A 26,505-nucleotide genomic window follows, 5' to 3' on the forward strand; every position below is an offset into this window, starting at 1 on the left:
GTCATGGAATGACTTGATGATACTTTGGAGTTTCGGGGGACAGCCAATCTTGAGAAGAATCTGAAAGAGCCCATCCCTGCTGACAAGGTCGAATGCCATACCACAGGATATGCGCGACTCCAAAATCGTCACTTTGTACAAGATCAAGGGTGATAAGAGCAACTGCACCAACTACAGGGGTATTTCCCTCCTGAGTATTGTTGGCAAAGTCTTTGTTCAAGTAACTCTGGCACGTCTACAAACTCTGGCAGAACAGGTCTACCCTGAGTCCCAGTGTGAATGTTGTCTACATGGACTTTAATAAGGCATTTGACAAGGTCCTGCATGGGATGTTGGTCAGGAAGTTTCAGTCACTTGGTATTCAAGATGAGATAGTTAATCAGATTAGACATTGGCTTTGTGGTAGGAAGCTGTGGAGTGACTAGTGGAGTTTTGCAGGGATTACTGCTGCATTGCTTGTTGTTTGTCATCTATGTTAATGATCTGGATGATAATATGGCTAACTGGATCAGTATGTTTGTGGATGACACTATGATGTGGGTGTAGTAGACAGCGAGGAATACTATTAGAGCTTGCAGCAGGACCTGGACCAGCTGGAAAAATGGGCTGAAAAATAGCAGATGGAATTTAATGGCAACAAGTCTGAGGTATAGCACTTTGGTAGAATCAACCAGCGTAGGTCTTACACAGTGAAGGGCAGGGCACTGAGGAGTGCGGTAGAACAAAGAGATCTGGGAATATGGGTCCATAATTCATTGAAATTGCTGTCACAGGTAGATAGGGTTGTAATGAAAGCTTTTACGCATTGGCCTTCATAAATCAAAAGTACTCTGTACAAGAGATCGATGTTAAGATGTTGGTGAGGCCTAATTTGGAATACTGTGTGCAGTTTTGGTCACATGCCTACAGGGTAGATGCAAATAAGGTTGTAAGAGTACAGAGAAAATTTACAAGGATGTTGCCAGGACTGGAGGAACTGAGTTCTGAGGGAAGGTTGAGTAGGTTAGAAATTTATTCCCTAGAGCATAAGAAAATGAAGGGAGCTTTGATAAAGGTTTTTTCAAAATCATGCAGGTTTTTTCCACTGAAATTGTGTGGGTCTATGGTTAGAGGTCATGGGTTAAGGATTAAAGGTGAAGTACTTACGAGGAACTTGAGAGAAAACTTCTTCACTCAGATGGTCATGAGAGTATGGAATGAGCTGTTAATACAAGTGGGGCATATGAGCTTGATTTCAATACTTAAGCAAAGTTTGGACAGGTACACGGATGGGAGGGGTATGAAGGACTATGGTCTGGGTGCAGGTCAATGAGACTAGGCTGTTTAAATGGTTTGGCATACTAGTCAGGCCAAAAAGCCTGTTTATATGCTGTATTGTTCTACATGAATGTCTGTTATCTAATAAGGAAGTTTGCTGATGATATAATATTGATGGAGTTGCAGATAATGAGGATAATTCCCAGTGGTACAGAGGGACATAGTTCAGCTAGAAAGTTGGGCAGTGCAGTGGTAGATGTAATTTGTGCAAAACAAAATCTTAACAGCAACTGAATAATATCATTGTGATAATAACTAATGGTTGATGTTGAATTTCAGAATCCATGAAAAACTTGAAGCCAAGTTTTTTTCTAATTAATTCTGATGCATGAAAACAATTCCAAGTTGCTATTTCAAATCGTTCGCAAAATTTCAAATTACAATTCCATGAATACACATCATTTCAGCCTGCCTGAAACCCTGTGTCGTATACAGTCATATCACAGAATAGCATTGCTTCTCACGTTGAGTAAATAAACAATTAAAATGCTGCAGGCATGTTGCTACATCTATATGACTTCTTTAATCATCAAACCAATAACATAAATTGCATTAGCTCTATTTTTGCTACCCATTAAATTCTTTGAAACTTTTTCTGAAATCATTTTGTTAAAAGCTGATAATCATTATTTTGAGATTACACACAACACATTTTTGATCTTGTATCTCAATCTTTACCTAAAGACTGAATGTTTTAGTACTTTTAATTATTTTATTAATCCATAATCTTTGATTCCAATGTGTTTGGTAAATAATTAGCAAGACCCTACCAGATCTGAGTCTTACTAAATATCTTTGTCTCAATCGACCAGGACTGTGTTTGAAGATCGATATCTAGCTTTGTTGAGAATTGAATCCCAATATATGGGAACTGATCCATGTTTCCCAGGGTCTCACAGAAACCTTTATTGTTAGGTGGAATGGTAGTGCAGCAGAGGCAGATTAGTAAATATATTAAGGGAAGGGATTACCAGGAAGACAGAGGAGAACATTAAGAGAGCTTTCCTTGAAAAATGCAACATTCTTGCGGGCTCCTGGGAACTTTTGGCCCATTTCTACTTAAAGTGGAGAAGGAACTTTCAGAATAGAATGGAAATCCTTGAAGTTATGCATTGGTAATACACTGAACTTGTTTGTATGTAGCATTAAGTGTTGGCCCACACACACTACCTAAGCTGCCAGTTATGTTCTGTCCACCTATGGAAGAGTCTGTGGTTCCAACAATAACCTCATTAACCACCTTTGAAAATACAAAGCTGGAGTCATGCTTGCTCCCACTGGTGGAACTCAGGACTGTCCTGCTGCAAAGTTTTGACATAAAATGTTGACAATGCCTTTTCTCTCCCAGATTAGGGTCAGAATCAGGTTTGGTATCAAGTCATAAAATTTGTTGTTTTGTGGCTGCAGTACAGTGCAAGACATTGAAAACAGTTACAATAAGAAATAAATAGTCCAAAAATAATAGTGAGGTGATGTTCAAGAGTTCATGGCCAATCAGAAATCTGATGGCAGAGAAGAAGCTGTTCCTAAAACTTTTGAGTTTGCTGGCTCCTGTACTCCCTCCCTGATAGTATTAATGAGAAGAGGGCATTTCCCAGATGGTGAGAGTCCTTAACGATTGATACTGTCTTCTTGAGGCACTGCCTTGTGAAGATGTCCTTGAAGGTGGGGATTTGTGATGGAGCTGGCTGAGTCTATAACCTGCTACACCCTTTTTCAGTCCTGTACATTGCAGCCTCCATACCAGTCAGAATAGTCTTCACTGTACACTGTAGAGGTTTGCTAGAGTCTTTGGTGACATACCAAATCTCTTCAAACTCCTAATGAAATGGAGCCACTGGTGTGCCTTCTTTGTGATTGCATCAATATAGGATGGATCTGCTGAGATGTTGATGCCAGGAATGGTGTGTGTACTGACTTCCCCTTCCTGAAGCCCAAAATCAATACTTCTTGACCCATAGATTTACTCCTGTAGATAGTTGCTGAAAATTTTATTTACTTTGATTTGATCTTGGCTAAAGCTTCATGTTCTTGCCCATTCCTTATAATCTTCAGATCTCTTATATACTAAAAACCAGACCATCTTAGAACATTAGTACAGCACAGGAACAGGCCCTTCAGACAATGGTCTGCATCAAATGTGACACCAAATTTAACTAAACAGCTTCTGCCTATGGATGACCCATATCCCTCTATTCCCTGCATACCCACGTCTGGCTAAAAGCCTCTTAAATGCTACAATCATATCTGCTTCCATCACTTATTCCTTGAACATTAGTTTTAGATATTTGAATGCCACCAGCGAGGCTGAGCTTTAACTACAGTTGAGAAGGTGGTGTTGAGCCTCTGCAGTCCTGTGAGGTGGGGGAGGGAGGAAATTACAATACTTTTGGGAAGTGAGTTCCAGGAATTAGACCCAGATACTGAAGGACCAGCAAATTATTTACAAGTCAGGATTGCGTACCACCTGGAGGGGAACCTACAGGTAGAGATGTTGCCATGCCTTCATCGTTGGTGATACACATGATGGGTTGAAAGGTACTGCTAGAGGAGCTCAGATAAGGAACTGCAATCCATTTACAGATGGTAAACTCCGCAGACACTGTGCACCACTGTTAGAGGCAACGAGCATTAAAATGGTTAATGAGGTGCCAATGGAGTGGGCTACTTTGTTCTTGGTGGCATTGAGCTTCTTTACAGTCATTGATGCTGCAAGATGTTTTATTTTGCCACTGATTTTCATCACTTCTGTTCCAACCTGGCTCTGAATGCTTCAACCTTTAGCTATCTTTCGCTAGGCCCTGCCATAATTGATTACAGGAATATTCTTCAAGATTGCTCATCCATTAAGCTTTTTAATTGTCTACCACCATACATGCTAGATGTGGAAAGACTTGCAGAGTTTGGCTCAGACCAGCTCATCATGAGATTGTTTAATTTAGTCAATTGCATGCTGTTTTTGTTTTTTTAGTATGCAAACAATCCTGCATTGAGCAGGCATCTCATAATTTTTATGCAAGGATTATACAGTGGCATCTCCTACAAATACTGTCTTCTCTCTCTTGAATACACTCATTGATTCAGCTTCCATGGCTCTTTGGGGAAGAGAATTCCTCAGATTTGTGACCTTCTATGAAGAAATTCCTCTTTATCTCCATCTTAGATAAGACAACCAATTCAGCAACCATCAGATTGCTTCTTATCCATCCATGTGCAGCCTCACGCCTCAGATAAATCTTAGGAGACGGATGTTACAGCTGAGGTATTATTTGGCAGAGAATTGGCAGGTGTTTCTTGCTGCCTTTGTCAAGCCTCAACCTTGGAATAGTTAATCAACAGGCTAATCAACAGAATGGCAGTGCAGACTCGATTGGCTGAATGTCCTAATTCAGTTCCTGTATTTACTGGTCTTATTAAAAAAAAAACACATCTTACTCTTTTTCAACTGTCTTAAAGATAGTTTCACTCCAGTTCAATGTACATGTCCTCATCTCCCCTTTCCAGGCCTGACCGGATCAGTATATTGCCAATGGGTAAAGAGTAACAAAGTCCAGATACAGGAAGATCAATAGATATTAGCCCATTATTTACAGATGCAAGTAGCTACATTAGAAAAAGCTGAAATCAATCCATGGGTATCTGAACTCAAATATTTGCAAAATCATTAGTTTTAAAAGTTCAACCAACCGGCCAATGCCAGAAGTACTAATATAGTCCTTGAACATGGCCAATCAGCACCAGCAACTGATTTGGGCTGCGGTTCAGGAGCATCTTCTGCCCTAAATCTCCTACAGTGTTGTCTCTTCAGAGTCGTATATAAAGCAAACAGCTGCAAATCTCTACACCAGCCCTCCTCCAACCAATCATCAACAGACCTGAAAAGTGTTGGTGGTCCCTTTAAAGAGAACAAGGTGCATGAAGGCGGGGAAGTCAGTCGATTTATACTGGATTCAGTAGTGCTAGCTGGATCATCATGGCCCAGGTTAGCAGCACTGGCATCAAACTCATGTTGCACAAAAACAGCCTACATGAGCTGCCTAGAAAGCTTCCTCTGGACCTCCACAAGGGGGGAGCTTCTGTGGCCCTTTCTGAATATGGCTGATTATGCACACATGCATTGGTTAAAATTTCAAATGAATTAGGTCCCAGAGATACCATAAAATACTTCAAAACATAATTCTGTAATCCATATTCTATTTGCTGACTGCTGAGGATATCTGGAGAAGAGATCAATCCTCATTGCACTGGCTCAGTCTTAACAACGGTACCAATAGATCATATTTCATCGATATTCTTGTCTGTTTTGAGTAGGTGTCTTAGCCACCTATTTCATAACTTGCTCAAAAATTGTGTTGGGTAAAGGCCCCTAAACAGAGAATCAGGGAAAAGACTTCTTAAACTGCTTTCAGCTTGCTGATATCCACTACTTGCAGGGGACTCGGACAGAAATAACTCTTGCATTTATCATTCTGACTGCATACTCAAGGCCTGTGACATGAAGTCAAAGCTGATTGATTTTGGTAACAGAATGTTGTAAACAATGGTAGAGACTATAAAATGCCAACAAGTGTAGTGGAAACATGCTGTTGATTCCATCTGTATTACTGACTGGAATTTGTCAATTAGTGCATCCCATGAAACATTTATAATTAGCAAGAACAAGGTGAATGGTGTGGGATTAGTTGCCTCCCTGAAGCGTGGATACAGAATATATAGTCCCAGACATTGTGTTTTGCTTACAAAACAAGAAATACAGTTATTAGGTTCTGACAGCAACAGCGTGGACACAATATCCTGCAGTTTGAATAAAACTCCCTGCAGATTTTGCTGAAATCCTTCACATTTGTATTGATTACTAGATAACGCAATGAATTGACAGTACAAACATGTATTGTGGCTTAAGTTGCATTAAATGTTCATGAAACTTGAATGCAAGAGCATGCAACTTAGAACAATTCAGCAGAATTCCTACATGTATGCCAAAAAAATGCAGCACAAGAAATTATTCATTCAAGTAAAAGTTAATTATAAACCTACCCCTGATCACCAACCCTTAGTTTTAAATCCACAACTTTGTATATTATGGGTGATAATATTTATATTAAAGAGAAGCTGTGCTTTCTTTTAATTCCCTTGAGAAATGTAACCATTATTTAACCAAATTAATGAAGCTCCATTGTGTATTATGCTGCGGACATCTTAAAAGTACTACAAAAAAGATTAAGAATTATGAGATGTATTTTATAACTGAAATGTATCAAATAACTCAAACCCAAATATGCACAGCCCAGGAGTGAAGACTTCACACAATCTATTCTACTTGTATAGTGTTCGGATTACAAATCAAAATCTTTTTCAAATTCTACTTGGACTATTATTTGAAATTTTCAATACAATAGACAATTTTCTGGTTTAACATGGTGCTACTGAAGGTGAGCAATAGCTTACTGGTATTTTGAAAGACCAGAAATTTTACTAAAAGCATTATTTAATAACACTTTCCTGAAGTAAATTGTGGTAAATTATCACCAGGAACAATGACGAGACGAGTGAATTCAAGGATGAGTCGTGCTGGTGCATTGCAAAATCAATGCAGATGGAGTTGGAGTGAGCAATTCAGAGAGCAGGAGACAAGGTAGAGGAGTTTCAATGTTCATCCAACTAACCCGGGGGGGCGAGGCTGGATTGCTCTAAGCAGTGAGTTGACTTGGAGAGGTCAAGAAGGGCTTTGGGTTGGGTGGCGTGTGGAGGCACAGAGTGTTTCACCGCAGCAAGGCCTGTGTCTTAATGCAAGCCACAATCTGCTATTTAAATGCTGGCCAAGATAAACTGGAAAGAGAGGATGTCAGGTCCGGAGGTGAGAGTCGAGCCGATTTCGCTCACTCTCCCATAATGTTCACGAAGTTCTCCGCGATGCTGAGACTTCCCAACTGCTACGCTTCATGTCTGCCAGCTTCGCAGTGATTTGCCCCACTAAGATGACCAACTGAGACCGAGGCTTCGGGCCTACTCCATGCTGCTCTGGGGATTCAGACCTAAAGATTCAATTTGGTTCACAATGCTGTGCTCTCTTCTATTGTTTGCGTGATTTGTGTTTTTTTTCCTCTTTCTCCTCTGCACATTGGGTGTTGGTCTTTTTTTTTAATTGGGTTCTTTTGGGTTCTACCTTTGTGGCTGCCTGTAAGCAGGCAAATCAAGGTTGTACAATTTATACATTCTTTGATAATAAATGTAATTAAATCTTAAATCAATAGAAATTGTAGTTATACAAATACAAGGAGGAGCTAAAATTGGCACCAGAGGGCAACTTCTTCCAGTTCATCTGTGAAACAGTTTCAAATTCTTCTCTCTAATGCTTCTGCTTTCCTTTTTCAAAGTGGCTGGGGTCCTGTCGGAGTCCATGACCTACAGCTGCATTCAAATTGCAGTTCTTCACGGTGGTGGGTTCCCACTCTCGGAGCTCAACAAGCAGCCTAGCGCTTTCAATATCTCCAGGAGCAGACTGGAAGACATGCACCTCGGGCTGCGGCCCTGGATGACCCAATTCCTTACTGGTGTCACTGACTGAAGCATCGCAGGAGAGTGGAATATTGTGACAAAAGTGTATGCCGCTGTCAAAATAAGCGACTCTGCAGTCTGTAACATCAAAACAGAGAGCTGTCTGTCTCCCTCTGGCTGTGGCAGGAGTGATACCTCTCTCTCCTAATTAGTGAGAGGGAGAGCTTGTGGCATGTCAAAGTGTTGGGATGAGCAGAGTTTTTTGATGGGTTGTAAATCATGGCCTCTTTGAGGGCTTTGCTGTTGCTTGCATGATGGGTGGTGGGGGTCTAATGCTTTTGCTGAAGCAGGTGGGGAGAAACAAAGGTAAGGAGGAGTTGTTTTTAGCCAGAGAGTGGTGAATCTGAGGAATGCTCTGCCACAGAGTGTGCTGGAGGCCAAGACCGCTTAAGCATAAATTGATCGTTTCCTGATTGGTCAGGGCATCAAAGGTTATGGCAAGAAGGCTGGTGTATGGGATTGAGTGGGATCCAGGACCAGCCATGATGGAATGGCAGAGCAGACTTGATGGGCTGAATGGCCTAATTCTGCTCCTATGTCTTATGGTCCAAGTATAACCATCAACTACATTGCTTTGCCGATGTAGGATTTTCCTTTGTTCAGTTGTGGTTAGATGGGACCCTGGATGCATTAGTTTGGCAGGTTTACCTTACAACATGAGGAACATTCTTTAGGTCCCTGTCTTCATATCTACATTACAGGTTGATGCATTACATTTTGTTGCTGAAACAGCCTTAAGCAAACTATCGTTGATTTCTTCCCCACCCCACCCCACCCCACCCACAGCACACTCCCCACTTCAGTATCCTATCACTATCCTACTTGACAATCTCTCGACCAGCTTAGTTGGTCATACACCTACTTACTGAAATGGCCAACACCATTTCAAGCTACTGACTAACCAGCAGATAGAGAAAGTACTACAGCAGTCAGTAATCAGAGGCAAGTCCACATTTTCCATCTGCAATTCAATATCATAAAATGGAATCGGAATGACAGTCAACATCTGAATGGAACAAAGTGCCATTTTCTCAAATACTTTCACTAACCACTTTCCCTTTGTTTCCCACACACCAAAATCTATATATAAACAAAAATAGATAGACAAACATTGTGGAAGAAAAGTAATATTAATAGCAAGAGAGCATTTCTTTACAATTGCATCAAATTGTACATCCTCCCACATGTTTCAGCATTTTGTCTTCCAATCTTTTTGTGGACAGGATTCTCAGTATGATTTCTCTTGGAGAATCTTCTTTGAAGTTTTCATTTTCTATAAAATTTGGAATAAGGAATCTTATCTGGGACACTGTCAACAACGTGTCATTCTAAAAGAAAGAAATTTAATTGTCTGACCATATGGTAAAAGTAAATTTTGTTTGGATTTTTGTGAAGTATAAACAGTGCCCATTTTAAGAGAATGATAGAAACTTCTTAATGGTTCATCCTATTTTCATTATTTCTACTTAAGGATGTTTTAATATGATGGCTCACCTACAGCAAAAGATGACTTAGTTACTTAAAATAATACATATGTACCTGCATAAGTAGTGTACTTCTAGGGAAAATAAAGTGCAAAAGATAGTTATTTCATCAAATCACAAACAAGAGAAAATTTGCAGATGCAGGAAATCCGAAGCAACACAGACAAAATGATGGAGGAACTCATCAGGTCAGGCAGCATCTACGGGAAAAAAAAGAGTACAGTTAGGCCAAGACCTTTCATCATAACTTCTTGCTTTCTAACATAAAAAGTATTCATTATTTTCAATAGCAGTAATCTGGAGGGGCATGCCATGCAAGGGTCCAGTAGCCAATCACCTGTATGACAATGGTTTGCTGTCAATATCTGAGCACCTGTGGCTCGTAGCAAGATGAGAGCCGTGAGGGTAGAGGCTAACTCTTACATTCCATCTGTCCTTCAGAAGTCTCTTCTGACTGAAAAGGTAGTGGAAACATATCTTCAGCCTAACCCCTCCCAGACCTTAACATTACTCAGTCTGAGTTCTTTCAACCACTTTGCAAGTTGAATCAGGCCAATTACTCAACTATATTAAATCAAAATGTATTTTTTAATCCTCAGTTACAAATAGAAAACGAAAACCTGAGTTCTACTCATCCCAATGAGAATAGGGCTTCCATGTGTACTGGTAATCGGCCTTTGCACATCACAACACCTTTCCCTGAAGAAGTAGGCTCTTTACTCTTAAAAGCAACCCCATCCCATCATTTGATCATCTACTGTACACCAAGCATTAGAACTTGGGTATACTATACATTGTGTATTTGATATTTCAGTAAAATTTGAGTGAACTTATGTGTGTGTATACATTTTGATTAAGCAATCTTCTTCCTTTAAATAATTCATTACAGGGTATATGTACAAATATCTGAATTGCATCTGTCATCACGCTACCATGTTATACATGCATGCCTCGTTTGAAGCAAACACGAAGTTAGACCTATATTTTGGACTCCCTTGTCTTTTAAATTAGATTAATGTTTTGAAGTTACAAACATAACCCAGTAGTATGCTTGTATACAATTGCTGGCTTCAATTTCACAGGATTCCAGGTTCTGAGTTTTTGGATTTTCAATTTGTCATGAAGTTTCAAAGTGCATTTATTATCAAAGAATGTATAAATCATACAACCTTGAGATTTGTCTCATGACTCCTTCCTGTGCTTCAAGTAACAGATGCTTAGTCTCACGTCCTTGCAAAGTATAATAACTGCAAAAATTGCTCCACCCTTCCACTGTTCCTGTGTGAATATACTAAAACAGCCAGCAGGGTCTCATTTTTTAATCTGTAAAACAAGCTTTATATTCAAAGATTCTCAAGAATTCAGTTTAAAATTCCATTAGTTTCATCAAATAAAATTCTTATTTGATCCACTTGGAGTAAACTAAATTTTAACTGCATCTTTTCATTTTAATGATTCTGATTCAAACTTGCCATTTTCATTTATCAGTTTCCAACTGTTAAGCAATGGGCTTCTTGTAGAAGGTCTGATTGCATTCTACATGTGTGGCTTCCCTCTTTCATGTTCCTAAGAATTCCCACCTGCACAAGTGACATCACTGAACCACAAGACTGTGATGAAGAAATCTGTCCCTAACTAGACTTGACACATGATCTTACCAGCTCAGACAATGGTAATTTATCACAATGTCGATACAGCTTCCAGCCAGTAGCCAGCTGATCACATATAATGGGAAGGGATTATCGAGGGAATGGAATAAGCGATTCAAGGATGCATTCAGTCTCCTTGAATACATTCAATGACCCCACTAGTCTGGGGATTTCTGTTCCACGACCACTCAAAGAAGAGAAAAAACATTCAAGATGGTTTGGGAATATTAAGCACACAGAAGTTCTGCTAACTGCAGGAGGAGCAAACCATCCCACAAACCACCTCAGACCCCCCCAACTTCCTGCCAGGCACCTCCTACCCTACAAATAGCCTGCTGGGTAGGGGTGAGAGATAGCACTGAACAAATTCACTACCTCTTAAAATTTATAATAAGTATTGAATTGTATTCCCCTAGGGAAAACTTATGTGCTGGAGTTATTTATCTCTTACTTTCTCTGTTTTTCTGTTTCATTTTCTTCAATCACATCCATATCTGCAAATCTTTATTTTCTGTATATAATTTAAATAGCATTTAAATTTCCACCTTGCAACATGAGAATTCCCAAGATGGATTTTTTTGAAGAGCTAATTATTTCTGAGCATTCATGGTTACAAGTCTCCCAGTCTGGAAAAGTGATTAAATCAGAGAAAATCTGTACTAAGACCAGTGCAGCCTTCAGTGGGCAAGGAAGGGGGAAAATTCTCTGATATTGAGGCAAAATCAAAACTGATGTTCCCAGCTGTTTGATATCTTGTCCACTTTTCCTGCAGATTCCCAGTGTGATCCCAATAAAACATTAAGGTCACAAGTTCAGACAAATGAAAAATAACTTATTACTAAAATGAAAATTATATGGGATTCCACTGACATTATCACAACACTTTTTTTTTAGTAAACACAGAGTGGTGAGTGCATGGAACAGCTTGCCAGGGTGGTAGTAGAGGCAGATACATTCGGGGCATTTAAGAAACTCTTGGATAGGCACACGGATATTAGAAAAATGTGTGGTTATGTAGGAGAGAAGGGTTAGATTGATATTGGAATGGGTTAAAGGTCACACAACATTATAAGTCGAAGATCCTGTATGGTGCTGCAAGGTTACGTGTTCTATCAATAAGGATGATTCTGAAGCTGTGCCTTCTAGTCTCAGACTCTCCCACCACAGGAAACATCCTTTCTACATCCATTCTTTCAAGGCCTTTCAGCAGTCAATAGGTTTCAATGAGGTCACCCCTCACTCTTCTGAATTCCAGTGAATACAGGCCCAGAGCCATCAAACGCTCTTCATATGACAAGCCATTCAATCCTAAAATCATTTCTGTGAACCTCCTTTGAACCCTCTCCATTTTCAGCACAACCTTTAAAATTAGAGGCCCAAATCTGTTCACAATACTCCAAGTGAGGCCTCACCAATGCTTTATAAAATCTCAACATTACATCCTTGTTTGTTTATTCTACTGCTAACATTGCATTTGTCTTCTACACCACTGAATCAACCTGAAAATTAACCTTTAAGAAATCCTGCACAAGGACTCCCAGGTCCCTCTGCACCTCAGTTTTTTGTATTTGCTCTCCATTCAGAAAATAGTCAACCCTTTCATTTCTTCTACCAAAGTGCATGACCATACACTTCCTGACACTTCCCTCTACCATTTCCTAATCTGTCAAAGTCCTTCTGTAACATCTCTATTTCCTTAAAACTATCTGCTCCTCACCCCATCTTCATATCGCCTGCAAACTTTGCAACAAAGCCATCAATTCCATCATTTAAGTTATTGACATACAATGCAAAAAGAATCAGACCCAACACAGGCCCCTGTGGAATGCCTCCAGTCATCAGCCATGTGTGGCCCCTTGTCAAAGGTCTTCTGAAAATTCAAGGACACAACATCAACTGATTCTCCTTTGTCTATCCTGCTTGCTAATTCTTCAAAGAATTCCAGTAGATTTGTCAGGCAAGATTTTCCCTTAAGGAAACCATGCTGACTACGACCTACTTTATCAAGTACCCAGAGGTCTCATCCTTAATAATTGAGTCTTCCTAACCACTGAGGTCCGAGTAACTGACCTATAGTCTCCTTTCTTCTGCCTCTCTCCCTTCTTGAAGAGTGGACTGACATTTGCAATTTTCCAGTCTTCAGGAATCATTCCAGAATCTAGTGATTCTTGAAAGATCATTACTAATGCCTCCACAATCTCTTCAGCCACCTCCTTCAGAACTCTAGGGTTTATATCATCTGGTCCAGGTGACTTATCCTCCTACAGACCTTTCAGTTTCCCAAGAACCTTATCTCTAATTATGATAATTACACACATTTCATGGCCCGACACCTGGAACTTCCACTAGTGTCTTCCACAGATAAGGCTGATGCAAAACACTTTCTCAGTTCGTCCACTATTTCGCTGTCCCCCATTACTACCTCTCCAGCATCATTTTCCAGTGGTCCAATATCCACTCTTGTATCTCTTTTACACTTTAAAAACTATTCAACTTCAGATTTTACAGCGTTAAGGATAGATCGGTGTAACTAATTACTGAAGAGGCACCATTCTGACAAAATGTTAAGCATCTCATGAACTCTTATCTTCACAGTGCAAACAGCCTCTCTAGTGATAACCCTCCAGGGTCTTAAGATAGATCCAAGAGTAATAAGTGTGTTGGCTTGGTCTTTTTTATCTGAGAAAGATGTACTTCTTGTAGAGAGAATGCAGAGGGATTCAGTAGATTGGTTCTGGAGAGAGCGGGTTTGCAGTATGAACACAAATTATGTAGACTAGGATTGCATTTTTTAGATTTTAAGAGAATGAAAGGGAATCTCATTGACACTTACAAGATCAACCATGATTTTATTGAATGGCAGAGAAGACTCTAAAGGCCTGTTCCTGCTTTTATATCGTCAGTTCTTTCAACGAGAATTAGCAATGCTTAACACATGGAAAATCCATCTTGCAGTGCCACCTACAGATACAATGAGTATTGCAGATAAATGTTAATGCTCTTACAGGAAAGGTTTTCTCAAAGAACTGAACACAATAGTTTTTTTTTAAAGGTTTTTAAAAGAGCTGTGATGAAGCATAGTTTCAAAATTTAACTAAATTTGAGTTTATACCATCTGTCATTAACCCCTTAATATTAAAGGAAGAATGAGAGGGGACTTGATAGAGGTCTACAAGATTATGAGAGGCATAGATAGGGTGGATAGTCAGTACCTGTTTCCCAGGGCACCAATAGCAAACACCAGAGGGCATATGTACAAAATTAAGGGAGGGAAGTTTAGGGAAGACATCAGGGGTAAGTTTTTTACACAGGGGGTTGTGAGTGCCTGGAATGATTTGCCAGGGATGGTGGTGGAGGCTAAAACATTAGGGGTATTTAAGAGCCTCTTGGACAGGCACATGGATGAAAGAAAAATGGAGGGTTATGGGGTAGTACAACATGGAGGGCTGAAGGGTCTGCACTCCGCTGTAGTGTTCTATGGTTAAAATAAAATGGTGATTAAGATCAATCTTGGCATGACTGAACTCTGACCATTGTTTTGAGGTGACATTTCTGTCTCCATTGGGCGCTGCTTGAACCACTGAATAATTCTGTTTTCTCTTCCCCCCAGATTTCCAGCGTCATTGGCAATGTAATCCTTGCCACATCACATCAACCTTGTTTTTCCCACTTGGCCATTCCATATGAATGCCTATTCCTGTGCTGTACCATGGCATAATGTGTGGCAGTGGCACCCTCTTTACATGTTCTCCCTACAACAGTGTAGATTTCCCCCGTGTTCAGGTTTCCTCCAACATCTCAAAGACATGGGAGTTAATTGCTGCAAATTAGCCCATGATGAGTGGGAAGTAGGAGAAATGGCAGAAATTCAAGTGTGTCAGGGACAGGAGTGACTGTAGTTGCCACTATCAAGCAGGAGGTGCTTGGGAAGCTGGAAGGTTTGAAGGTAGATAAGTCACCTGGATCAGATGGACTATACCCAGGGTTCTGAAAAAGGTGGCTGAAGAGATAGTGGAGTCATTAGCAATGATCTTTCAAGAATCATTCGTTTTGGAATGGTTCTGGAGGACAGGAAAATTGCAAATGTCACTCAACTCTTTATGAAGGAAAGGGGGGGCTAAAGACAGGACAGTATACACCAGTTAGCCTGACTTCAGTGTTTTGCAAGATGTTAAATTCTATTATTAAGGATGTGGTTTCTGAATACTTGGAGGCATATTATAAAATAGGCTTAAGTCAGTATGGTTAATGGTAGAGGTCCATGGCATAAAATAAATGGTTGGAGGCCCCTGGAACAAAGGTATAGACTATTTTCTAAATGGCAAACAAATTCAGAAATTGGCAGTGCAAAAGGTCTTGGGAATTCTAGTGCAGGATTCCCCAAAGCTAACTTGCAAGTTGAGCTGGTAGTAGGGAAGGGAGATGTAATGCTAGCATTCATCTTGAGATGAACTTGAACATAAAAGCAAAGACGTCATGCTGAGGCTTTGTAAGGCATTATGTGACCCCTTATCTACTGAAAGATATGCTGGCATTGGAGAAGTCCAGAGGAAGTTTTCGAGAATGATCCCAGGAGTGAAAAGGTTAACTACCAAGAGTTGATGGCTCTGGGCCTGTACTTACTAGAGATTAGAAGAATGTAGGAAAGTCTCATTAAATCCTATAAAATATTAAAAAGTCTAGATAGAGTGGTGGTGAGGAAGATGTTTCCAATACTGGGAGAGTCTAGGACAAGATGGCACAACCTCAGATGGCACAATCTCTTTGGGACTGAGATGAGGAACAATTTTTCGCTAGAGGGTGGTGAATCTGTTGAATCCATTGCACAGACAGCCGCAGGGGTTGATAGGTTTTTGATTCAAAGGGTGACAAAGGTTATGAGGAGAAGACAGGAGAATGGTGTTGAGAGGGATAATAAATCAGCTATTATCAAATGTCAGAAAGGACTCAGTGGCTGAATGGCCTGATTCTGCTTTGATCAGCAGCCAGTCAGGGAGATGGTAGGCCTGAGAAGACGTAGTTCACTCAGGTTTATCGATTCAGTAGAAAAGGCAGAGACTCACAATTGTTCGGAGCTTTGAGCAGTGGCCAAAGGCCAAACAGTTTCAGGATTGATTGGCAAGAAGAAATTCAAGTAAGGCAGGGGCAAGTGAAGTGGTTATCGTTAGAACAGGGATTTTGTGGCTTTAGATCTTCGAGACTTCAGTCAGAGAAAGCGATAAGCTGTAGGTAGGACAACACACAAACACTTTATTGCTCTTCCTTTTTACCTGCTCAGTTAGGAACAGTTGAGATGCCAGGCAGGGTAGTGGAATGCTCTGTTGTGGGATGTGGGAAGGCAGGGAGACCTCCAGTGTCCTTGACAGCTACAGCTGTGAGAAGTGCATCCAGCTGCAGTTTCTAACTGACCATGCTAAGGAGATGGAGCAGGAAATGGATGAGCTCTAGATAGGACATGTAGAGAGGTAGTTACACTCGAGGTGCAGGACACAGGAAACTGGGTGACAGGAAGAGAAAAGGGGTTAAAAATCTATTGCAGAGTATCCCTACGGTCATTACCCTCAACAACAGGTATATCACTTTGGAGAGGGTGGGGGGATGCTCTAGCAGAGGAATGTCACAGCAGTCAGGTCTCCGGCACAGAGTCAGACTCTGCGTCTCAGAAGGGAAAGGGGAAGAAGAGGCACGCTGTGATAATAAGAGATTCAGGGAAACAGAAAGAAGTTTCAGTGGATGAAAACAAGATTCCCAAATAGTATTGTGCCTCCCAGGTGCCAGGATCTGGGACATCACGGATCGAGTCCTCGGCATTCTTATGTAGGAGGGGGAAAAGCCAAAGTTTGTGGTCCATGTAGGTACCAATGACATAGGTAGTAAGAGTGATGAAGTTCTGCAAAGTGAGTTCAGGGAGTTAAGTGCTAAGTTAAAGGATAGGACCTCCAACATTGTGTTCTCAGGATTGCCACCCATACCACGTGCTAGTGAGGCCAAAAATAGGAAGATTATACAGTTTAATACATGGCTAAGGAGTTGGTGGAGGACAGAGGGCGAAAGAGTTTTGAATCATTAGGCTCTCTTCCAGGGAAGGTGGGAGTTGTACAGAAGAAAAGGATTGCATCTGAACTGAGGGGGGACTAATATCCTAGTGGGAAGGTTTGCTAGTGCTGTGGGGGTGGGATGGGGGGGTTAAAGTAGTTACAGGGTGATGGGAAACAGAGTGCCAGAACAGTTAGTGGTGAGGTTGTGGAGACCTCAGGCAAAGTCAGGAACCAAAAGGTTCACCATGGTGTACCAAATATCCTGAATTGCATACATTTCAAAGCAAGAAGTCTGATAGGAAAAGCAGATAAGCTCAGGCCATGGATCAAAACCTGGTATTATGATATTGCCTGCGTCTCAATATCACCAAGACCAAGGAGATGGTGGTGGACTTTAGGAGGTCTAGGCCTCATATGGAGCCAGTGATCATTAATGGAGAACGTGTGGAGCAGGTTAAGACCTACAAGTATCTGGGAGTACAGTTAGACGAGAAGCTTGACTGGACTGCCAACACAGATGCCTTGTGCAGGAAGGCACAGAGTCGAATGTACTTCCTAAGAAGGTTGGCGTCATTCAATGTCTGCAGTGAGATGCTGAAGATGTTCTATAGGTCAGTTGTGGAGAGCGCCCTCTTCTTTGTGGTGGCGTGTTGGGGAGGAAGCATTAAGAAGAGGGACGCCTCACGTCTTAATAAGCTGGTAAGGAAGGCGGGCTCTGTCGTGGGCAAAGGACTGGAGAGTTTAACATCGGTAGCTGAGCGAAGGGCGCTGAGTAGGCTACGGTCAATTATGGAAAACTCTGAACATCCTCTACATAGCACCATCCAGAGACAGAGAAGCAGTTTCAGTGACAGGTTACTATCAATGCAATGCTCCTCAGACAGGATGAAGAGGTCAATACTCCCCAATGCCATTAGGCTTTACAATTCTACCTCCAGGACTTAAGAACTTTTTAAAAGCTATTATTAATGCTTTTTGAGACAGTGATTTAGATGCATATCATATTTTTTACTGAGTTAAGTATTGTATGTAATTAGTTTTGCTACAGCAAGTGTATGGGACATTGGAAAAAAAAAGTTGAATTTCCCCATGGGGATGAATAAAGTATCTATCTATCTATCTATCTATCATCAGTGAGACTTGGTTAGGAACGGCAGCTCAGTATTCCGGGGTTCCATTATTTTAGACGTGACAGAGTGGGAGGGATTAAAGGAGGAGGCATGAGGCACTAGTGAGGTATTATGGGTAGAACTGTGAAATAAGAAAGATATGACCACACTAATTAGTCTATATTACAGACCACCCAGTAATCCAAGGGATGAAGAGAATCAAATTTGCAGCAAGACTGTTGCAAGAAACATAAGCATGTTATAGCAGGTGATTTTAAGTTTCCATATATTCACTGGTGTAACCCTCAGGTTCGGCCAGCAGTGTTAGTCTAGGGAAGAAAGTCTCTGCCCCACCAAACATGTGAAATCTGAGGTGTAAACCGTCTTGTTTGTGTGGCTGCTGCATGATGTGTTCCTGTTACAAATCAGGACCATGAAATAACAGACAGTACACCATATGCAATTAAACAATTTAGCTTTATAGGGTGAATAAAGAAAAACAGAACGAAAAGGGCCCATTTTAATGAAACAGTCTAACGTGCACATTGGAGCTCACAGTTTCCTGTCTGTTAGTCCTCCATCAATTTCTCCTGGACATCGTCAACTCCTGGCCCCATTCCAAGCCCACTCTGTTCTGCAGTCTATGACTTCTCCGTTCTGGCATCTTCTGCCAAACAAAAAAACTAGAACAACTCGCTCTCAGGCCCACAACAGGGGAAAAAACACTCCCTTCATTGGACAGTGCACATTCCAAAGCCCCTGCTATCTCTAGTCATAAACCAAACACTGCTGCTACAGAACAACCATTCCATTAGCAGTGAAACCTTTCCCAGGGTGTTACACTGGGTCTCCTGTACTGTAAAAGGGCTAGATGGGATTAGTGTTTGTCATGTGTGTTCAGGAAAATTTCCTTCATCAGAACATAGAAGTCCCAATAAGTGAGTGTACAATACTTGATCTGCTATTAGGGAAGGAGACATGGCAGGTGACACAAGTTTGTGTAGGGGAATACTTTGCATCTAGTGATCACAGTGTCATTAGTTTCAAAGTAAATATGCATAAAGATAGGTCTGGCCTGTGGGTCAGTTTTGATGGCATCAGAAAGTGTGGATTGGAACAAGTTGTTCTCTGGCAAATATGTGCTTGAAAGTGGGAGACCTTAAAAAATGAGGGTACAAAGCTTGTATGTGCCTGTCAGAATAAAGAGGTAAAGACAACAGGTGTAGGGAACCTTGGTTTTCAAGAGATATTGAGGCCCCGGTTATGAAAAAAGGAGGTACATTACAAGTGTAGGCAGGTAGGAAAGAATGAGGTGCTCATGGAGTACAAGAAATGCAAGAGAACACTTAAGAAAGAAATCAGGAAGGCTAAAAGAAGGCATAGGGTTGCCCAAGCAAAAAGGGGAAGAAGAATCTTAAGGGACTCTACATACATGTTAAGAGCAAAAGGAGAGCAAGGGACAAAATTGGTCCTCAGAAAAATCAGAATGGCAACCCATGTTCGGAGCCAAAAGAGATGGGGAAGATCTTAAATGAATTTTTGTTTGCATCTGTATTTACTCAGGATATGTACACAGTCTACAGATGTGAGACAAAGCAGCATCAACTTCACTGACCCTACAGAGAAGGAGATGTTTGCTGTCCTGAGGCAAATTAGGATGGATAAATCCCCAGATCCTGATAAGATATTCACTTGGATCCTGCAGGAGTAAATTCAAAAATTGCTGGGACCCTAGCAAGGATGTTTTAAATCACCCTTAGTGACAGGTGAGGTACTGGAGGATTGGAGGATAGCCGATGTTGTTCCGCTGTTCAAGAAAGATTCTAAAAATAAACCAGGAAACTACAGTGCTGATAAAAAGTATTCAACCCACCCCGACACTCCCCGGAAGTTTTCATGGTTTATTGTTTTACAACATTGAATCAAAATGGATTTAATTTGGCTTTTTTGACACTGATCAACAGAAAAGATTCTTTTGTGTCAAAGTGAAAATAAATTTCTACAAATTGATCTAAATTTATTACAATTACTAAACACAAATAATTGATTGCACAATTAGTCACCCCCTTCAGATCAGCATTTAGTAGATGCACCTTTTGCAGTAAATACAGCCTCAAGTCTGTGTGGATAGGTCTCTATCAGCTTTGCACATCTGAACAATGCAATTTTGCACTATTCTTCATACAAAACTGCTCAAGCTCAATCAGATTGCACAGGGATCGTGAGTGAACAGCCCTTTTCAAGTCCAGCCACAAATTCTCAATTCGTTTGAGGTCTGGAATCTGACTTGGCTACTCCAGGACATTACCTGTGTTGTTTTTAAGCCATTCCAGTGTAGCTTTGTCTTTATGCTTGGCGTCATTGTCTTGCTGGAAAACAAATCTTCTCCAAGTCTCAGTTCTCATGCAGACTGCATCAGGTCTTCCTCCAGGATTCCCCTGTATTTTACTGCATTCATTTTACCCTCCACCTTCACAAACCTTCCAGGGTCTGCTGCAGTGAAACATCCCCACAGCATGATGCAGCCATCACCATGCTTCACAGTAGGGATGGTGTGATTTTGATGTGCAGTGCTTGACTTACATCAAACACAACATCTAGTCTGATGGTCAAAAAGCTCAATTTTGGTTTCATCAGACCACAGAACCTTCTTCCAGTTGACTTCAGAGTCTCCCACACGCCTTCCAGCAATCTCTAACCTAGATTTCATGAGAGTTTTTTTTTCAACAGTGGCTTTCTCTTTGACACTCTCCTATAAAGCTGCAACTGGTGAAGCACCCGGGCAACAGTTGCTGTAGGAGTAGTCTCTCCCATCTCAGGCACAGAAGTTTGCAACTCCTCCAAAGTTGTCATAGATCTCTTAGTGGGCTCCCTCACTAGTTCCCTTCTTGAATGGTTACTCAGTTTTTGAGGACAGCCTGCTCTAGGCAGATTTATAGCTGTGCCATATTCTTTCCATTTCTTGATAATTGACTTAACTGTACTCCAGGGATATTCAGTGACTTGGAAATTTTCTTGTATCCATCTCCTGACTTGTGGTGTTTGCCAGGATACTGACTCACCAGCAGATGGACCTGCCAGCTGCAGGTGTATTTTTACTACACTTAGTTGAAACACCTTGACTGCACACAGGTGATCTCCACTTAACTAATTATGTAACTTCTAAAACCAATCGGCTGCGCCAGTGTTGACTTGGTGTGTCATATTAAAGGGGGTGAATACTTATGCAATCAATTATTCTGTGTTTCATATTTGTAATTTATTTAGATCAATTTGTAGAGATCTGTTTTCACTTTGACACAAGAGTCTTTTTTCAGTTGGTCAGTGTCAAAAAAAAACGATGAACTGTGATTCAATGTTGTAAAAAAAAAACATAAAAACACCCAATGGGGGATGAATACCTTTTATAGGCATTGTATAGGCTGTTGAGCCTGTCATCAATAGTTATTGGAAGGTATTGGAAGGTTATTGGAAGACATCAATAGTTATTGGAAGGTATTCTGAGGAATTGGATATATAAGTATTTGGATAGACATGGACTGATTAAGGATAGTTAGCATGGCTTCATGTCTGGTAGTCATGTCTACCCAATCTTATCGTTTTTCAAGGAAGGTTCCAGTAAAGTTAATGAAGGCAAGGCAGTGGATGTTGTCTTCATGGACTTGAGTAAGCCATTTAGCAAAGTCCTGCATGGCAGGTTGTTCAAGAGATTTCAGTCACTCACCATTCAAGATGAGGTAATAAATTGGGTTAGACATTGGCTTTGTGGGAGAAACCAGGGAGTGACAGCAGATGGTTGCCTCCCTGACTGCGGGCCTGTGATTATTGGTGTGGTTTGTTATCTCATCTATATCAATGATCTGGTTAACTGGATCAGCAAATTTACAGATGACACCAAGATTGGGAGTGTAATGGACAAAGAGGAAGGGTATCGTGTCTTTCAGTGATCTAGACCAGCTGGAAAAATTGGGCTGAAGGTCTTACACCGTAAATGGTAGGGCACTGAGGAGTGCAGTAGAACAAAGGGGTCTGGGAATACAGATCCATAATTTGTTGAAAGTGGAAACACGGGTAGATAGGATCATTAAGAAAGCTTTTGGCACATTGACTTTCATAAATCAAAGTACTTGAGTACAGGAAATGAGATGTCATGTTGAAGTTGTACAAGACATTGATAAGGCCTAATTTAGAGTACTGTGTGCAGTTTTTCTCACCTACTTACAGGAAAGATGTAAATAAGGTTGAAAGAGTACAGAGAAAATTTACAAGGCTGTTGCTGGCTCTAGAGGATCTGAGTTATAAGGAAAGGTTGAATTGGTTAGGACTATATTCAGTGGAATGTAGAAGAATGAGAGGAGATTTGAAAGAGGTATAGAAAATTATGTGGGCTATTAATAGGGTAAATGCAATCAGGCTTTTTCCACTGAGGTTTGGTGAGACTCCATGTTGCAGGTCATAGGTTAAGGGTGCAAGGTGAAAAGCTTAAGGGGAACATAAGGGGAAACCTCTTCACTCAGAGGATTGTGAGAGTGAGGAACAAGCTGCCAGCACAAGTGGTGAAGGCAAGCTTTATTTCAATGTTTAAGAGAGTTTGGATAGGTATGTGGATAGCAGAGTTATGGTCCTGGTGCAGATGGATGGAAGAGGCAATTTAAATGGCTCAGCACAGACTGGATGAAGCAAATGGCCTGTTTCTGTGCTGTACTTTTCTATTAATCTATGACTCTATATATTATGATCAAAATAGTGTGAAGGTGATGGGGAAAAAAGAGAGAATAGATCACAGGGAAATAGTTAAGGAATGGGATTAATGGGATTGCCCTGAGACCTGAAGTAAATTAAATGGACTAAATAACTCTTTTATTTCCTTTGAAATGACCTCAGATCTTCACGACAAGCCATCAATGAATGTCATACATCAAACTCATGTCTCAGCACAGAACATTGCTTTACAGTCATTCTACCTCTTTTAAAAAATTGCTAAGACAGTAGAAGATACGTTTCTGGATAGAGAAGATGTTAAAAATTGTTGGAGACACGGCATGACAGTTGTCATCAATGCAGAAAGAAAACAAGCTTTAGGTCTGCACCCTTCCTTGGAATGGAACAATGATTAATACAAGTTTACAGAGCACTTCCTGAAACATCATTAAATAGTTGAACAGTGAAACCTGACCAAGTACGATTAATATTTAGGGGACTTCAAAAATACTTGAACAACATAAGGAATAACTTCAAAGAAGGGCCAACTTAGCAGAACTTGTATTCAACTTGAAGGCAGAGTACAAGATTAATGGCAAGATTATTAGCAGTGTGGAGGGGTCCAGGTCCATAGATCCCTCAAAGTTGCTGCTCAAGTTGATAGCATGGTTTAGAAGGTATTTGATATTGCTGGTCTTCATTAGTCGGGGAACTGAGTTCAAAAGTCATGAGGTAGTGTTGCTGGTCTTAAAACTATGGTTAGACTACACTTGGAGTATTGTGTTCAGTTCTGGCCACCTCACTACAGGAAGAATGTGGAAGCAGTAGAGGGTGAAGAGATCTACCTGAATTGGAGACCAAGTTTTATGAGGAAAGATTGTGGGAGCTAATGCTTTTCTCTTTGGAGCGAAGAAGGATAAGATGCGATGGGATAGAGGTGTATCGGGGTGGCATGATAGCATAGCAGTTAGTGCAATCACTCTACAACGCCTGTGATCCCCTATTCAGAATTTGATTTCTGCAACTGTCTGCAAGGCGTTTGTATATTCTCCCAAAGACCACCTGGTATTCCTCCAGGTGCTCCGGTTTCCTCCCACAAAGACAGTGAGGATTAGTAAATTGTAGATATGCTATGTTAGCACCCCAGCACAATCCTTGCCAATTTGATACATGTGACAAATAAAGCTAATCTTTTTCTTTAAGTAAGATTACAAGAGGCATAAATAGAGTAGTCAGCCAGAAACCTTTTCCCAGACTAGCAATGGCTAATAGCAGTGGAGATCCTTTCATAGTCAAACAAGGAAAAAATCCGCAGATGCTGAAAATCCAAAGCAACACACACAAAATGCTGGAGGAACTCAGCAGGCCAGGCAGCATCTATGGAAAAGAGTACAGTCAACGTTTCAGGCCAAGATCTTTCTTCAGGACTAGGTGATTTCATCCTTTTAAGGTGACTGGAGGAAAGTATAGGCAGCATGTCAGTCGTTAAGTGGCCAGAATATGTTGCCACGGGTGGTGGCAGAGGCAGATGCATTAGGGGTTTTTAAGAGACTCTTGGATAGGTACGTGGATGAAAGAACAATGGAAGGCTGTGGTCTATGTAGGAGGGAAGGATTACATTGATTGTTGAACAGTTTATAAGGTCAGCACAACATTGTGGGCACTGGGCTCATTCTATATTGTACTGTTCTATGTTCTATTTTTTCCATTATATATCTGAATTTTATACACTTTTTCCTTTCACTCTAGGATTTTAATTATGTATGGGGTACAAGAGACCACAGGTACTTGATGAACTCAGCGGGTCATGCAACATCTATGGAAGCAAAGAAACTGACAACATTTCAGGTCAAAATTATCAATTTTAATTACCGGTAAGTGTTATCAACAGATATTTGAGCTTTGATCATTGTATTCACAGTGGTTATTAATACACAACACCTTTGTAAACAAAGAGAAGGTAATATTATTTTCAAAAGGATCATCTAGCTATCCAAAGAAAACCTAATTCATTTTTGGCCTTAAATAATTCTGTAGACTTTTTTTTTAATCTCCCAAACATTCTTAGGTTATTTTAATTCTCATTTCCTCCCTCCCTAAGAAAAACAACAGAGGAGCATCAGAGAAAAGGGGGAAAAAATCTTTTACTTTATATTTCCAATTGTCCAAATGATAATACTGGTGAATTATCAATGCAAATCAATCTTTCTCAATTAACTTACAACACAAAAATAGCACAAAGAAAATGCTACTATGGGTGAGCTTTGTGAATCTTGGATCCAGTCTCCATTTTCTTGAATGCAGATGATATTTCCATTCATGGTGTCTCATGCCATTCATATTTTCTGAAAATGTCAGAAAGTTTAACATCATCCAGTCAAATACTTACATATCAATAATTTATTACCTTCTCAAATAGTCCTAAAAATCAATGACTAGCCATTCAACCCTAGGGAGCATATTTCAAACAGAACCACACTCAAAATACATACTCATTTTCTGCGGGCAGCATTAGAGGATGGTAATCACGGGTGAAACCTGGAACAACGTCCCCTTCTATAATCAGAGTTAATGAGGTCAACTAATAGTCTTATCATTGTCCTAGCCAAGGTTAACAGTAGGGGAGCAGAGCATACTTAAACTTCCACTTATCCTATCCTAAATAGTTAAACCTGATATACCTTAATATTTAAGAGTAATTTTAATATTGCCTGCTTAATTTGCTAGATATCTTCCATTTACAATCAACTTTAAAAATTAATTCCATGACTTTGATAGTTTGTCTTGCAACGATGATAGATTTGTTTGAAAATTCAATTTAAGATCATTGCAGTCAATGGTACATTAAATTTGGTTAACTATAAGGGCCAAGATACTTAATTATACTTAAGAACATCTGCTAAAATAGTGCTGTGAAAAGCAACTATACTGGTTGTTTCAATGCCTGTGGGGGATGATTTGTATGTTCTAAGTATATTTATTATCAAATTTATTATCTGTGCAATTCTTTATGAGTAAACACAGCATGATCTGTGCTTTCCAACCAACTGGCTTCACCTAACATCTTCCAGCTGCCCTCTTCCCCTCCACCCACTATTTTTTTATTCTGCCATCTCCCCCTTTCCTTCTCAGTCCTGAAGAAGGGTCTCGGCCCAAAACATCAACTTATAATCTCCCAAGGTCCACTTAGCTCTCCTACCAGCTTCGTCCTTCTCTGCCCTTGACCTTTCCAACCCACCTGGCTTCACCCATCACCTATTTCGTTTCTCAGCCCGAAACAGCGACTGTTCATTCTTTTCCATGGATGCTGCTGTCCTGCTGAGTTCCTCCAGAATTTTGCGTCTGTTGCTTTGGATTTCCAGCATCTGCAGACATAGCCAGGTTTATGATTTGTGATCTTTTTGGGGTTTGAAGGCCTCAAAAAGGAATTCATGAACCAACCTGTTCTACTGCATTTCCCTTCTTAGGTAAAGTTCTCACCTGGTACCACTGCTAGGAGGAGTGGCTGTAAGGAGATGCAGGATGGGCACAGCCCCGCTCCTTCAACTCCTCACTGGAGATCATCATGGCAAAGGCGAACAGAGGATTTGTGGCCTCAATGTCTTCGTTCCTTGACCCACCAACACAGAGGTTTGGTTCACTTTTACAT

The 26,505-nt window shown here is 40.6% G+C and overlaps 1 protein-coding gene across 1 annotated transcript in view; it reads right to left on the reverse strand.

The window, feature by feature from the left end:
* Nucleotides 1-24,763: 24,763 nt before the first annotated feature.
* asb3 (ankyrin repeat and SOCS box containing 3) overlaps nt 24,764-26,505 on the reverse strand; it is an 89,798-nt gene continuing 88,056 nt past the window's right edge. Inside the window, exon 11 of the mRNA XM_073050954.1 lies at nt 24,764-25,201. The gene's annotated coding sequence lies outside the window, so the exon portion shown is untranslated. The remainder of the gene's footprint in view (nt 25,202-26,505) is intronic.

The sequence above is a fragment of the Hemitrygon akajei genome, chromosome 7, assembly GCF_048418815.1.
Source record: "Hemitrygon akajei chromosome 7, sHemAka1.3, whole genome shotgun sequence".
Lineage (NCBI taxonomy): Eukaryota > Metazoa > Chordata > Chondrichthyes > Myliobatiformes > Dasyatidae > Hemitrygon > Hemitrygon akajei.